Source organism: Toxorhynchites rutilus, chromosome 2 (assembly GCF_029784135.1).
Source record: "Toxorhynchites rutilus septentrionalis strain SRP chromosome 2, ASM2978413v1, whole genome shotgun sequence".
Lineage (NCBI taxonomy): Eukaryota > Metazoa > Arthropoda > Insecta > Diptera > Culicidae > Toxorhynchites > Toxorhynchites rutilus.
Window position 1 is genome coordinate 318,570,084 of NC_073745.1, and position 15,365 is coordinate 318,585,448.

Here is a 15,365-nt window from a genome sequence, read left to right on the forward strand (position 1 = left end):
TGGATGTCATTCAGCAAAGATCTAATCGAAAACAAAGCATGTGAAATCCCAGTGGAACATTAGAGTTCCTTTGAAGGGATCCACCAGCTTTATTACCTCCGGTACTCCACAACATCATAATGAATCCTCTGCACAACAAACTTCATCTCCAGGACGCTACGAAACCGGCTTCATGGAAGCCCCTAATCCCCCTGCCACAGTCGAGATCCTCCAGCCATCGCTCAGCAGTCGTCCTGGCCCTGTGAGTGGGGTCAGAGAAGGGGTCTTCCATCACGCTGTTCTCGGCAAGTACGATAGTGTTTTTAGTTCTTCAGATTCTCATTCGTCCACTGGTTCTAGCGATGCAACCAATGTATGGTTGCCACCACAACCCGTTGCTACCCCTGTCGATTGTGTTTGGCTGTACTACCAAAATGTCCGAGGTGTTAGGACTAAAATCGACGATTTGCTTTTGGCGGTTACGGACTGTAACTACGACGTCATCATATTAACAGAGACTGGATTAAACGATTGTATCGATTCTCTGCAAATCTTTGGATCGACATTCAACGTTTTTCGTTGTGACCGTAGTTGTATAAACAGCAATAAAACGAGCTTCGGTGGCGTATTAATAGCGGTTCACCATCGCTATTCTTGTACGCAAATCCACACGCCTCACGGGGAAAGATTGGAACAGGTGTTTGCCGTCATTGTCATCGGAAGTAAACGATTAGCAATCGGTGCTGTGTACATCCCACCTAATCGTAGTCGCGACGTGGAGTTGATAGATGAACATGTGGCCTCTGTTCGTGACCTTTGTGACAATGCTACGTGTGTAGATCAGGTGCTGCTTTGTGGTGATTACAACCAACCTCGCCTACAGTGGTTGCAGAGTGCTGGCGGCGAAGTTTTACCAGCTCTGATCGATGGAATGGACTTTTTGAATTTAAGTCAAGTCAATTGGCACCGCAATCAACTGGATCGAACTCTTGATCTTGTTTTTTGCTCAAATGGCTGTAATGTAATCGTCAATACAGCTGTGGTTGCACTGTTACCCGTGGATACGCATCATCCACCATTGGAAATATCTCTACCAGTACCTCGTACGTGCCAGTACAGTGACGGGTATCCTGTTGCCGATGAATACACCCCCGATTTTGGAAAAATCGACTACGATGCACTTGGTTATTACCTCCCCACTCTTGACTGGACATACCTGAATGCCTGTCAAAATGTTAATGAAATGGCCTCCGATTTCTGTTTCACCATTCAACGTTGGTTGCGGGAGAATGTACCCCACAGAAGACGTCCAGTTTCGCCTTCTTGGAGTACGGCTTTACTTCGACAGCTGAAACGCGAAAAAAACGCCTGTCAGCGAAAACATCGTGTTCTACAATCGTCTGACAGCAAACTCAGGTTTCAACATGCAAGTAATGCGTATCGTAAGCTGAATTCAACTTTGTACAAGGCCCACGTCTTGAGAATGCAAACCAATCTGCGACAAAATCCGAGAAACTTTTGGAAATTCGTCAACAGTAAGAGGAAAAACTCAACCCTCCCAAGCAACGTGCTCTATAACGACGTCGAAGCGAATACTCATACTGAATGCTGTGAGCTTTTCGCCAAGTTCTTTACATCCGTGTTTGACCATATACCAGCCAGTGAAGCTCAAGTTAAGTTTGCCTCCTTAGGTGTTCCTTCGGACGACATAAGTTTGACGACGTTCGTGGTCCCTCCTGCCATGGTGATCTCCGCTGCAAAAAAATTGAAAAGTTCGCTTTCGCCGGGTCCTGACGGCATACCATCGGTATTGTTCTGCCGCTGCGCTGCTGATCTAGCCGAGCCACTTTCTGTCATCTTTACCCGATCACTCAATGATGGAGTATTTCCTGAAATTTGGAAGGAGTCTTTCATGTTTCCTGTCTTCAAAAATGGTGATAAACGAAACGTCAGGAACTATCGTGGAATAACAAGTTTGTCGGCTGCGTCCAAGCTATTTGAGATCATCGTCAGTGAAGTTATTCTTACTCAATCCAAGCGTTACATCTCTACCGATCAGCACGGCTTCATGCCCGGCAGGTCGGTCACCACGAATCTGTTGAACTTCACCAACACCTGCATTACTGCTTTGGAGGGCAAGGCTCAAGTCGATGTCATCTATACCGATCTGAAGGCGGCTTTCGATAGGATCGACCACAACATACTATTGGCTAAACTATCACGTCTCGGATCATCTGCAAAACTCGTGTCGTGGATGAGATCATACCTGACGGAAAGAAAACTGCGCGTTAAAATTCATGGCTGCATTTCCTCGTGCTTCTGGCATTCTTCTGGAGTCCCTCAAGGAAGCAACTTAGGCCCTTTGTTGTTCATATTATTTTTTAATGACATTGCTGCGAAATTAGGGTTGAACTGCAAATTAATTTATGCTGATGATTTGAAAATATTCTGCATGATCCGTTCAGCTGAAGACTGCCAACGCTTGCAACATTTGCTGAATGTGTTTGTTGACTGGTGCCATCTAAACAAACTGATTATCAGCGTACCGAAGTGCTCCGTCATGACGATCCATCGTTCCAAAAGTCCGTTACAGTTTGATTACTGCATCGACGGTGCTTTGCTTGAAAGAGTTGAAAAAGTTACTGACCTCGGAGTAGTGCTGGATCAGAAATTGAACTTCAACGCTCATTACACCTCAATCATTGCTAAGGCAAACCGACAGCTCGGATTTATTTCGAAGATTGCGAAGGGTTTCACTGACCCATACTGCTTGAAGTCCTTATATTACGCTTTAGTACGACCAATTCTCGAAACTGCAGCCGTTGTTTGGGCTCCAAATGTGATTTTCTGGAATTTGAGGATTGAGCGTGTACAGCGAAGATTCATCCGGTTGGCCTTGCGTCATCTACCTTGGCGCGATCCATTGAATCTTCCTGCTTACCCGGATCGATGCAGACTTTTAAGCCTGGACACTCTTGAGAGAAGACGCAGAATACAACAGGCAATTTTCGTATCAAAGCTGTTCAATGGGGAAGTTGATTCTCCTCGGCTACTTTCATTACTGGACCTTCGTGCTGCTCAACGACCTCTCCGACAGCGATCTTTGCTACAGAACAGATTTCATCGTACTTTATTCGGATACAACGAACCGCTGTCGTCGATGATTCGAACTTTCACATTGGTGGAGGATCTATTTGATTTCGGCGAGACATCCAGCCGCTTTAAAAACAGATTAACTAGTTCGTCGATTGTATAAATAATTGTACTATATTATTATATATTTATTCATTAAGACCACAGATGTCAGATGAATCAGATTTAAATAAATAAATAAATATTATACAAAATTAGAACGACGCAGGAAAAAGAAAAGTGACGGAAAATATTATTAACCAAAGCATACATATACATAAGATGGTCGGCACATTTACAGAATATATTGATTTATGTGGATCGTCATATACTGTTTCAGCTTATTTTTAAAAATATGTTTATTGCTTATTGCTTTCAGATTATTGGGAAGCACGTTGAATTTTAATGGACCGTAACTTTTTATGCGCGTGAGTCCCAATTTCGTAAAAGCTCTGGTTCTCATTAAGTCATTTGCATTTCTCGTATTCAAAAGGTTTATTCGAGTAGGGAATGTGATATTATGGTGAAAATTACGGTTATGCAAAATATTATGAACAAACATGATACTTTGAATATCACATAGGCCTGAAATAGGAATAATTCTATTTTGTATAGTAGTGTAAAGCGCAACTGTCGGATATAAGTGAGGAAGATTGAAAACTACTTTCACACATCTATTTTGCAGCGTTTGAATTTTTTTCAATTTTGATTTGGCAGCATGACCCCAGACTACAATTAAGTATTGGAGGATGGAGTGGATGCATGCAAAATAAAAATGTAACAATGCTCTTTTTGGTATGAAACAACGTACTCTTTTCATGAGACCACATAAACTTGCAACTTTATTCGATACATGTTTAATGTGAGTATCCCAGAAAAGGGCAGAATCTAAATACAATCCTAAGTATTTGAAAGAGAAGACTTTTTCAATAGACAGGATTCCCACACATGGATCACGGTGTTGAGGTATTTTTTTTTTTCGTGGCGAATGGAAGACCATATACTTTGTTTTAGTGAGGTTAATGTTTAGATAATTGCCACTGAAATATTCCATGAGTTTCACTATATCTGATTCCATGTCCGCTACAATAGTTTGAATATCAGGACGCGGATAGAATAACGCCGAATCGTCTGCAAAAAGTCTTGGTATTCCGTGGAGCGTTAAATTACCAAGATCATTGATAAAAATCAAAAAGAGTAGAGGACCTATGTTGCTTTCTTGAGGAACTCCTATATCAATCGGATTATTCTTCAGAACAAGGTTTTTTGTATCCAATATTGGATGCATAAAACCTTGTGCCTCCAAAGTAACGCTCTCGTTTTCGTAGTCCCCTAAATGTTCATTTATTCATTCATTCAGAATGGATTTAGATTCAACTTCAAACAAATGATCTCTAAATCAACGATAGTCCTACGTCACCCTTGCGGTTATACCATAGATATAACCCACTTCCTGTTTTTTGCAAATGTTTAGTATTATAAATTATAGGCAGTATCGATACCTGTAAATGAATTTTAAAATGAAACCTATAAATCAAAGAATGTTAGGGTTTTCATTATGCAATTATTTGAATTAAATTCTCATTTAAAATTAATGTGTTCGGGATTTGAATCAAACGTCGAAACTCGATCACGAATTTTAATAAATATTTCTGCATAAAATATAATTTTTTTCATCCATTTATTGAAGATTCTTACTTTTCTAGCTCTTAACATGAAAATAGCAATCAAAACAGTAGAAAAAATTACAAAAACTGAAAAAACAACGATGCTTGTTTTTTTACGAAAGATGCTAACGCAAAAATTTTAGTACTGGTTTTGTCTGTCACTTTCTTGCAAATGCTTAATATTATAAATTATAGGCTGTATCGATACCTGTAAATGATGTTAAAATGAAGCATATAACCCAAAGAATTCCAAGGCTCTCATTATCCAATTATTTATACCATTAGAGTTTAGTAAATTTACATTTAAAATGAAGTGTTCAGAATTTGTATCGTCAATACTAATTTTAATGAATATTTCTGCATAAAATATAATTTTTTTCATCCATTTATTATGGTCCCTTACCTTTTCTAGCACTTAATATGAAAACAGCAAACAAAATAGTTGAAAGAACTACAAAAACTGAAAAATTAACGATGCTTGTCTTTTACGGAATTTGCTAACGCAAACATTTTATCATTGGTTTTGACTGTCACTTTCTTCGCAAATGCTTAATACTATAAATTATAGGCTGTATCGATACCTGTAAATGATGTGAAAATGTAGCCTAAAACCCGAAGAATGTCTAGGCTCTAATTATTTAACTATTTATAACATAATTGTTCAGTAAATTTACATTTTAAAATTAGGTGTTCGGAATTTGAATCATGCAAAGAAACTTGATTCAAATTCCGAACACTACTTCAATACTAATTTTAATTAATGTTTCTGCATAAAATATCTTTTTTTTCATCCATTTATTGTAGATTCTCACCTTTTCTACATGAAAAACATGAAAAAAACAAACATGAAAAAAAACAAACAAAAAAGTTGAAAGGGGGAACAAGGTACACGCGATCAACACATTCGCGGTTCCCCTGCTGACCTTCAGTTTTGGTGTAGTCAAATGGAGCAAAACTGACCTAGAGGACCTTGAGAGGAGGATGAGGAAAGCATTTAAAGAGGCCGGAATGCACCATCCTCAATCGGCACTGGAGAGAGTTTCACTGCCACGCAAAGAAGGGGGACTTGGAATAGTCGACATATCTGCACTGTGTGTTGCCCAGGTACGACAACTGCGCGAGTACTTCGCAGAACGCGCCAACCAAAACGCGCTATACCGGGCTGTCTGCGCCGCCGACAGAGGATACAGCGCTCTGCACTTGGCGCAAGCGGAGTACCAACTCAACTGCAATCTGCAGACAGTGGAGGAGAAGATTGCAGCTTGGAAGCAGAAGGCAGTGCATGGTGCCCACCCCCATCAACTGGACCGGCCACACGTCGACAAGGCCGCATCTAATCTGTGGCTAACGCGTGGTGAACTCTCTTCAGTAGTAGAAGCCGACATGATAGCCATCCAGGACAGGATAATGCCGACGAGAAACTGCAGGCGGTACGTCTGGCATCAAGACGTTGATGACATTTGCCGGATGTGCCATCAACCAGGTGAAAACATAGAGCACATTATGGGAGGCTGTCCCGTTTTGGCCAACGCAGCCTACACCGAGCGCCACAACAACGTGGCCCGTATTGTTCATCGACAACTGGCGCTCCAATGTGCTCTACTGGAAGACAACGTACCAAACTACCGGTACCTGCCTGCACCTGTCCTGGAAAATGACCGTTTCAAGCTGTACTGGGATCGCACTGTTCTGACCGACCTCTCGATCCACCACAACCGTCCAGATATAATGGTTTACGACAAGAGCGACCGCAAAGTCACCATCATCGATGTCGCTATTCCACTGAACCAGAATCTGGAGGAGACCCACGGTCGCAAAATCTGCAAGTACCGACCATTGGCCGTGGAGCTCAAGGAACTGTGGGGGCTAAGGGAGGTCCCAAGAATTGTTCCAGTCGTACTCTCTGGAACTGGAATTGTCCCGAAGACACTTCTGGAAGCGCTAAAGGTGTTGAATATGGAGAAGGAATTGGCCGGCATCCAAAAGTCGGTCATCCTTAGCACCTGCGCGATTGTCCGACAATTTCTCGGTCAGGACTGAAACAGCACGAGCATGCAGATACGTGCATTCCGCAGAGCCTAGTCCCCCTTTGGCATTCAGAAGCCCGGGGGCAGGTGAAAATTCTGGCTAGGTTCGCCTAGTTAAGAAGTGAGATAAGTCTGCCGAAAGAACTACAAAAACTGGAAAATTAACGATGCTTGTTTTTCACGCAATTTGCTAAGGCTAGCATTTTATCTTTGGTTTTGACTGTCACTTTTTTGCAAATGTTTAATATTTCAAATTATAAGGTATATCAATGCCTGTAAATGATGTTAAAATGTAGCTTATACCTCAAAGAACGTCAGGGCTTTCATTATTCAATTATTTATAACATTAAAGTGTAGTAAATTTACATTTTAAAATGAAGTGTTCGAATTTGAAACTGTTCGGAATATGAGACAAAACGGTAAATACTTTTAGTGTAATCGCGTTAACCGAGAAAGTTTATTGCAAATAGTTGTTTATTTTTATTGTTTGATAATTTCAATACAAACCGTATCTCCAATCATCAGATGTTTTGAGACGCACTTGATGCAGCAATTCTCTCCCATTAGTTCGCATCGATCGTGATAGGAGTGGCGGTGAAAGGAGCTGTTATCAAGGTAAGCATCTTTCGGCATCCTGTGGCTTGCAAAGATTCGTGTGAAATTCCCATGGGCAGGTGCGGATAGCTGCGGCTAGTGCATGTATTCTTCGACCAGTCCATTTTCCTTTCGGCGCTTAGATTTATAGCATTTTTTAAACAATCCTGTTTATTTAATTTACGTTTAATTTACGAAAAAACGGTCACTCCCAGTAGACTTGAGGATGTGTAGATTGAATGCTGAAGGGAGTTGTCAGGCAGTTTAACTAACGGAATCCGGAAGAGTAAACGTTCAGGATATATACCAAAAGTCGTGAGCAATAAAGACATTTTATTGCTGGGAAAATATCTTTCCAGCTCATTGCTGGACAGATATGCTTGGGATAACGTTCAAAGTGAACCACGTGTGCCGGAAATTTGAAACTTTCCTCAACCCGTTCCAAATTTGATGTTTACACTACAATTGGAGTTTGTTTTACCGAATGATTCTGGTCACGAGCATATTAACAAAATGTGTTGAAACAACAAGAGGCAATAAATACTCTTCATCACTGTCATAAATAATACATTTGGCGAAATGTGGGCCACCCGGATAGTTTTACTAACAATTTTATCTGCTTGTGTAGTGCTGGTAAGTTGGCATAAGTTATATGGCATAAATAAAAACAGTTGATCAATAAACAAACATAAGAACGACGAATAAAAAAATGCATTGCTTCAAGAAGTAATCTTGATTTATGTATCCTTTACATAGCAAACAAACAAATGCAAACAAAACGCACTTGTGTTATTCTCTATTGTGGTAAAAAATCAGAGTCTTCGATAACAAAAGGACAGGAAACGCATTGAAATGAAAATCTTGAACCGATAGGAGGAGCAAAACAATTTTTAAATATTATAACCTTCAATATTGTTTATCGATTAAGAATGCATTGAAATTGTACTTATATAGACATTCAGTCTAAAATCTGTCAATATTTTCAAATAAAAATATGTTACAGTAAGATGGTGCCACTAGTTATTCACATTTTTCTGATTGTACTTGAGTTTCACGACAGAAAAATGATTTCATTTCTTAATGGGTTTGTCCACTTTAAGAGGCCATAAAACACAATTTTTGCTGGTCAATCGATTCCTTATGTACATTGGATAGGGAAGTAGTGTCATTTTTAACACTTTTAGGGTTGGGCGTTATTGTCTGCTCCCGATTATGTCTACACACATTTGTGTATTTGATTTGATTTAATTTAACGAATCGGAAATGTCAAAATTACCGGTTTTGAACTTAGAAAGCTATCTTTGGCACGTTCGTACCGTTTAGTTCTTATATTTGAGCTACATTTTGACATTAAATGATTTACGATCAAACAAATTAATAGAACGAATATGAATGCTTGCGACATTGCTTTCCTGCCTATTCTTATATATTTGAGAAAATGTCCATAAAATGTTATTATGTAATCTTGACACTGAGCTTGGGTAGACAGTAAATTTCGTAGTTTCTTTCCGTGATTGACCTGAACCAGCGAAATTGCACGCTAAATGGGGCTTGGGAGTAGCAAACCATTCTCATTGGGTAAGTTCCGGTGATTCGAGCTTTAAATAGTCAATAACGACGCTAGCCACGTCCTTGCAGTCACCAGGGGAAGAAAAGTCAACATGATTCAACAGTCAGTCGGGCGTTAAGTTGCTATCTCACTCTACGATTCGACTATCGCATTTTATTCTTCCCCGTCAAATGGACTCCAATGAATATTGAAGTGACTCCCCCCAAAATGAATTCATTTCTCTCTCTCATGTATCACGTATGCATGTATCGATGTTTGGATTCAGATTCTTTTGTATCGTACACGAAAATTACTCACACATATCAAATAGCGTACAGTGTTGTGTTCAGAAACTCTGCACAAAGGGCCTGGCCGGGTAAGGGAGTAAAAAGTGCCCCCAAACCAAATCACTGGCTGTATGGCAAATATTGTAGAGGATATTAAATAAGAAATGTTAGCGGTTTTTTTAACCCCTATGTGGTTTAACATAGGATCTATAGTGAAAAACGTACTTTTTCGTTTATTTCACGCCATCCTCAAAAGCTTCGAGATAAAAATTTGGAAAAAAAATACCAAATATGCATTTCACTACGGTGTATCAAGAAAAATGATAAAAAAAATGTTATGAAAAATTTAGATACTAAAAAAAATATTGAAACTTAGAAAATTTTTTTTTTGTGATTTAGAGATTCAGTACTACTCTAATTCATATTTGAATGTGTTCCTACGGATTTTCTAGATATGTGTAATTTTTTTCAGTGTTGCGCTGTACAAAATTTTTTTTTATATATTCCCAAAGGGTCTGGCCGGGTAAGGGAGTAAAAAGTGCCCCAACCCAAATCACCATCTGTATGCAAAAAATTTTTATAGTGTACTAAATAAAACATTTTGGCAGTAGTACCATATATTTGAGTCCTTATATGGTACACCATAGGATCTATGATGAAAAATGCACTTTTTCGTTTTTTTTCACGCCATTCTCAATAGGTTTGAGACAAAAATAAGAAAAAATACTGAAAGTACATCTTACTAAGGTGTATCGATAAATATCTTCAAATATTTTTTTCATCAAAAAATCTAATAACAAAAAAATAAAAATAAAATTCATTACGCGTTACAAATTTTTTTTATATATTTTCAGGCATTTAGAAATTTTGAAAAAAAATATTGCTTTGAGACCCACTTCTGCTCTAATTTTTATTTAAATGCGTTCGCATGTGTCTTCTTTCTACATGTAGCGTATTGTTTTCCTAAATTTTTAAGAGCATTGCGAGACACAAAAATTAAAAAAAAAATTTAACACAAAAATAATTTGCTTCATCGTCTGCATTATTATTTTTATCTTCTTGAAATCGATCATTATATTGTACTAGCCGACCCGGCAAGCTTCGTCCCGCCCAAATTTTGTTTTTGACGTATAACTACGACTTTGATTTCTATATAGGGGGGTCACTCTATGAAAAACGTTTATTAAGAGTTTACGAATGCATATTACGCAGAATCGTTCTTACGATATATGTTATAATATATACCATTAGACGGCAAAATTATCCACATTTTTTTCGCCTGATACATCAATAGTGGAAATAATAAAACAAGTGAACAATTTAACAAATAAAAGAGGTATATTTTGCGAGCGGGTGCGAATGTAAATCATGTGCTATGCATTCTTTCTTCCAACTTCGCTCCCATGAATGTTTTATGTAACACAAAATTGCGTGCAATGATTCGTTCTATCTAACAAATTAGCAAGATGTTAAAGTAATCAGATGCAAGATTTCATGCATCACTCAAACTTCATGCGAGATTTCATCAAAGCTACGAGGAAAGTGTCACCCATACAGTGATCGTTCATTAATTACGAGGAGGCAGTGATTATCATGCGAAGATTTATTGAGATATTAATATTCTCCATGACTTATATTCATAATTCTCAGTGATTAAATTCCTTCTATGATAGATTGAGCAGTAGAACCGATACAATATTATTGTGATAGTCTGCAAACGAACATTATTTCACAGAAAAAGCTACTGCTTTTGATGCCTAATAATAAGAATAAGATAATGGAAAGAAATCACAATACCATAGCAAATAAAGCAACTTGTTTTTTTCTTTTCTTCCCCATAAATTTCATGTTCAATGTAATCAATGACGATATATTTTTTTACCGATGCACATATACTTCATGTACCATTCCAAACTGTTATGTGTCCCACTGATATTCATTAATCATTTTCAATTAGACAGTTGATGACCTGCCAGAAGCTTATTGTCTTTCTTTGTTCGTTATAAACCGTTTGAAGGTTATGAGTACAAACAACGAACGGCCCTTCTCAGGACTACTATCAGATTTCTGAACAATGAAAAGAATTACATTTAAAATAACCAAGCGTTCTGAACAATCACAGTCCTGCGTCAAACTTCCGTCCGGGCCCCTAGGCTCAGACTCTTCTATTTTTTGTTATCAACACCTTATAACATTCACGTTTTTTTACTAAGCGCAAGTTCATGAGTCCAATCGCAGAACTGTTCATTGATTGATCTTCTAATCCACTCCGTTGAATTTACCTTTTACTAAAAAATTCCTAGTACTTCTAACAAAACTCATCATTATAATATCAGATTATTTTCAGACACAATTCTCGTTCAAGATTTCTGAACCACTTGCCAATAACATGTTTCTCCGTTACATGGAATAAATGTTTGTATGATAGAATAAAGACAGGCCCCTCTCCTCTTCACCCCTTAGGAAGGGGGGAGGAGTGTCTATTCACCATAGAAACGTTTCGTGCCCCCTAAAATCTCCACATGCCAAATTTGGCTCCATTTGCTTGATTAGTTTTAGAGTTATGCAGAAATTTGTTTTTCATTTGTATGACAGCCCACCCTAACAGTGGAGGGAGGAGTGTCGAACCACCATAGAAACATTCAATTTGTTTTTTGTTACCAATACCTTCAAACATTCACGTTTTCTTACTATGAGCAAGCTCATGGGTCCAATCACAGAATTGTTCATTGATTGGTCTTCTAATCGACCCCGACTATAAAATTCCTAGTATTTCTAAAAAAACTCATCATTGAAATATCAGATTATTTTCAGACACAATTCTCGTTCAAGAGTTTTCAACCACTTGCCAATAATATGTTCCTCCGTTACATGAAATAAATGTTTTATACAGAAAATATTATAAAATAACGGCAGCCCTAAATCGGACAATTCCTTCCTCGAGTTCTACTCTTATCAACACATTCGGCGATACTTTTTTATTGGTATAGATAGAATATGATATAGGAGTGCGTTTCATCACATTCAAATCCATTTCCAGTTTCGATCGAAGATCAATTTCGCTAGCGCAAACATCAAATGGACACTTGTCACTGCGTAATTGTAAAACATATGAAATTTTAATTTTCCGAATTTTTTTTTTCTTCAGAGTTTCAATTTTCATGTCAAACTCACATCCCAAATTGTGCTTGATTAGTTCTCGATTTATGCAGAGGTTTGTGTTTCCTTTGTATGGCAGCCCCCCTTAGAGAGGGGGAGGAGTGTATTCACCATAGAAACGTTTTGTGCCCCGGTAAACCTTCACAAGCCAAATTTGGCTTCATTTGCATGATTAGTTTTAAAATTATGCAGACATTTGTGTTTAATTTGTATGGGAGCTCCCCCTTAGAGAGGGGGTGGAGTGTCTAACCACCGGAAAAACATTTACTGCACCCTAAAACCTCCATATACCAAATTTCGTTTCATTTGCTTGATTAATTCCCGAGTAATGTAGAAATTTGTGTTTAATTTGTATGACAGACCCCCCCCCCCCTTAGAGGTCTCAAACTATCACGAGAACCTTCCCCCGCCCCAAAAACCCCTACATACCAATTTTCTTATTGATCGGTTCAGTAGTTTCCGAGTCCATAAGAATCAGACAGACAGACAGACAGAAATCCTTTTTCATATATATAGATAGATTCGTGGTTTTCAATTGTAAAATTAAAATAAAAAAATAATAATTTGGATTTTTTAAGAGTTCTTCTCATTGATCCGAATGATCTATCCACAGGACTTTATTTTTTTTCTCACAGAGCTCTATCGTACTGCTGACTCCTAGGAATTTAGTATACCATCTAAATCCAATGTAAAGATATGCATTCCATGCATTTTTAAGTCATTTGGCGTATTGAGTCTTAATCGTTCAAAAACTTGAGTCAAATTTGAAATATGATGATTAACTGAACATCCCGTGACGATAATATCGTCAATATAAATAAAGGATATTTCTGGAGTTAAACCAGCCATTGCAATAGTCATCATGCGTTGAAAACTGTTTGGGCTTATATTTAATCCAAACGGTAATCTCGTAAACTGATAATGTCCATTTTGTGTTGAAAATGCTGTAAATTTTCTAGACTCATTGTCCAAAGGTATTTGATGAAAACCTGACATGAGATCTAAAGTTGAAAAATATTTTGCTCTTCCAAGTTGGTCTAAAATATCATCAATTCTTGGTAGAGGAAATTTGTCTGCTAAAATTTTCTTGTTCAGTTGTCTGAAATCGACAACTAAACGCCATTTCTTGTCATTGTTACAAGATTTTTTTGGTACAAGAAGAATTGGTGAATTATATGGTGAAACCGAGGGTTCGATTATATTACTCTCTAACATTTTATTCACTTGTCTATTTATTTCATTATGTTGAGCATGAATCGTCTTGTAATTAGGAATATATACAGGTACTTTGTCGTTAAGAACAATATTCTGTGAATAGAAATTGTTTCTAGTCACATCCTCCTCTGGGAGACAAAATATATCTTGATATCTAGCAATTAAATTTTTAAACTTGTCTTTAGCATATATGGGGATTTTTTCTGTATCTATGATTTTAAAAATTTCATCGAATCTCTTATTATTTTTGTTATTACTATTAAGTATTGTATAATTATTTAAAATACTTAATGTAGGTTTAAATTCTGAATAGTGTATATACAAAGGTTTGTTTGTGGTATTTACAAATTTTACATAGGGTTTTGCTGGTGAAATTATAGTATTTCCACAGAAAACTCCTGGATAAATTTCTTCCGAATGAACTACCATATCTTCTATAATATTTAAATATGGTATCCTTCTAACTACTTCACTACGGCTTGGTAACATGAAGCCTTCTTTTAAATTATCTTCTATTGGTATTGAAATCTGTACATTAGCTATATTAAAGGTAAGTAGCCAATATTCATAGTCTATTAAACACTTATAATTTATTAAAAAATCCCTTCCTAGTATACCGTCTGCTTGTATTGGTAGGTCTGCGGTAACTAGATGAAAATCATGATTTAAAGTTAAAGTATTATTAAAACACATAGCTGTATTTGTTATACCTAAAGTTTCTACACTGTTTTCCGTAATTCCGGTTAATTTAATTTTATTGTTACTATTTACAGGTTGAGTTGGGAGAATATTTCGTGCTTTAAACAACGAAATATCTGCACCGGTGTCAATGATTAGGTTGCATACTTTATTTCCAGTCATGTGCACTTTGACCTGAATAAAGTTTGATGCATTTAAATTTATTGTCAAAATCGGTGAGTCTGACCGTAACAATTGTCCAGTTAGTCGACATCTGCGTTCAATTGTTACTGGTTGACTAAAAAATAATCAGAATTGTAATTTCCTGATTGCGTCGTTTGATTGTTGGGGTTAGGTACTGTATTGTTGTTATTGAATGGTACCAAAGCTTGGCAATTATTATCCGATTCAATTTGTGGATAAAATTGATTATTGTTAGTATGTGCGTTCCGTCGAGGAATATTTTGATGATTTACAGCGTACATCCTAGCTGGAATGTTATTTCTATTGTAAGTTCCGTTAGGATTTCTATTGTTATTCTGGTAGAAATTTCTTTGAGTAGGATATTGTTGTGACCCTTGGTTGAAATTTCTGTTAATGGGATATTGTTGCCAATTCCGATTGAAATTTCTGTTGTTATTTGGGTATCTATTCTGATATCCGCATTGAGAATAATTTCTCTGGTTGAATCGATCGGTCATCATTGAATTTCTATGGTTAATATTGTGGTTTAAGTACTTGTTATTATTCTGTCCAGAATTGTTTGGTTGCCTGTTTTTTATCGAATGCAGTACTACTGCATTTGTGTCTCTATTTCCCGTCTTCTCGTTCTCCACCATGACATTTGATGGCGACCGTGTTTTAAAAAGAATTCATGCAATCTTCGGATGCGAGTGCGATATGATAGTGCTCGACACGTAAAACGAGCCACAGGAAAAGCGATCCGATGTAACAGCTCTAGATGTGCGACGGTATTTGAATTCATCGGAAAATCGGCGGAATTCCAGGAGATCCAGTGCAATATTATTGAGGATGAAAGTGAGCAAGAGTACTGCGGTGCAAGAGTGAAATGAAGTTC